Source organism: Aplysia californica, unplaced genomic scaffold (assembly GCF_000002075.1).
Source record: "Aplysia californica isolate F4 #8 unplaced genomic scaffold, AplCal3.0 scaffold00087, whole genome shotgun sequence".
Classification (NCBI taxonomy): domain Eukaryota; kingdom Metazoa; phylum Mollusca; class Gastropoda; order Aplysiida; family Aplysiidae; genus Aplysia; species Aplysia californica.
This window is the reverse complement of record NW_004797357.1, coordinates 1,262,099-1,263,719: the sequence shown is the minus strand read 5'-3', so window position 1 is coordinate 1,263,719 and position 1,621 is coordinate 1,262,099. Positions and strand designations below refer to the sequence as shown.

The 1,621-nt window shown below is 40.8% G+C and overlaps 1 protein-coding gene across 1 annotated transcript in view; it reads left to right on the top strand.

Annotated features, from left to right (window-relative positions):
* Positions 1-1,621, top strand: part of LOC100533518 (protein kinase C I) — a gene marked incomplete in the record, with an annotated part of 202,460 nt that overhangs the window by 164,797 nt on the left and 36,042 nt on the right.

Below are 1,621 nucleotides of genomic sequence, written 5' to 3'. Positions count from 1 at the left end.
GTTGGCTTTTTTTTTCTCGGCGCTATTTGTACTTGACTAGTATTGTGTCAGTGTTCTCCTCTTTACCCAAACTAGATTTGTTTTTAAAATGCCGAAGAAAAAAGAAATAAAACAGAAAAACACACATGTTCTTGGTAGACGTTTGTTCATGGCGTAGTGTTTGGTACCTGCTTCCTCGACTTAATGTGACTTACCCTCCTTGAACTGATTTTATTCTACTGGTTTTGTGCAAGTTACTTCAATCAATTTTTTTTCGATGGTGGGGACGGGTGGGGGTTCCACTTGCAAATCCTACCTGTTTCGTTTCTCTCTATTGTTTCTGTTTATCAGTCTTGTTTTTTATTTGGTCTTTTCTTGTACCAAATAGCCCCATTTTTGTGACAATTTGCTTCTCCTGGCTCAACCACAAGCAAGCTTTCTCATTTTGGAGATAGATTACCGCTTGCCTATTTTTATGGTAACCGAACCCCCCAAATCTCGACTGTCGTGGCCAATTGAAAGGTCCTTCAGTGAGTGCGTCTGAGGCCGTACTTGTAGCACATGGAGGGTTTCCGCTTGGTAACAATTCCAATGGGCGCTGCAGAACAATGTGGTCGTTCGAATTTTGTAACGAAATTAATCAGTTTCATGGGAGATTGGCAGGTGCTCTGGGGTGCTTTGTTCTTTCTTTCCTGTCAAACGTGTATCGTCCTTATATCTCATCCTTTTGTGTGTTTGTTACTCTTTTGTAATATCACTAATCGGCAGCACTTATATGGGCTAATTGGATTACAAGTGCCTAAAAACTCATATTAAAACATGAAAACAGAGTAATTTTTACGTAGCCATCTGGGGTTGGACAAGTTAAGCAGATGATCAGTTTTTCTCCATTATTCTTTTTTTTTTTAAAGTGGGATTTTTTAACGCTCCATCGACCCAATTTAATCATTGAGGAGGCCGACTTCGACCCTGCTTGTCATGGCCAACCCGGACTGAGAAGGATATAATGTCCCAGTAGAAATTCCGAGGTACTCGATCAAAATTTCCCCCTCTCAGGAATCAAACTCGCGTCTTCTGTGTGCGACGGTGATGCGCCTCACTGCCACTCCACAGACCCCGGTATTAATTCGTCTATAGCACTATATTAAGTATGTTCTTTGACAGTCTCCACTCTGTTTTTGTCCTTTTGAGTCATGTTCTTTTCTGTCACTCGCTTGTGTCGCTGGCCTCCATTTCTCGGTCCTTCAGCATGGCGGTCCCTTATCTGATCCTCTTCGAAATTGTCAGCAGTGCCTTGTGCTTCATCAATCTTTTTTGACTTCTCGAATAGACGCTTACTGTACACAAACACTCGGCGGATTGTTCTCTCGCTTTTGTTGCTCTAGGTTTTTTGGTTCTGAATGTTTTGTGTTTGCTTGTTTCTTTTTTGTTGTTATGGTTGTTTTGTTTGTTTGTTTTACTTCTTTTGGACTGAATGTACTACATGTAGAAAGGAAATAATATGTGATGTTTTGAAGAAATCATGGTGAGAGACAGAATGACTATACTATAAAGCTAACATTTTTGTTCCTGAACTTTGTTGGCTCTGTTTTGTGTGTGTGTGTGTGTGTGTGTGTGTGTGTGTGTGTGTGTGTGTGTGTGT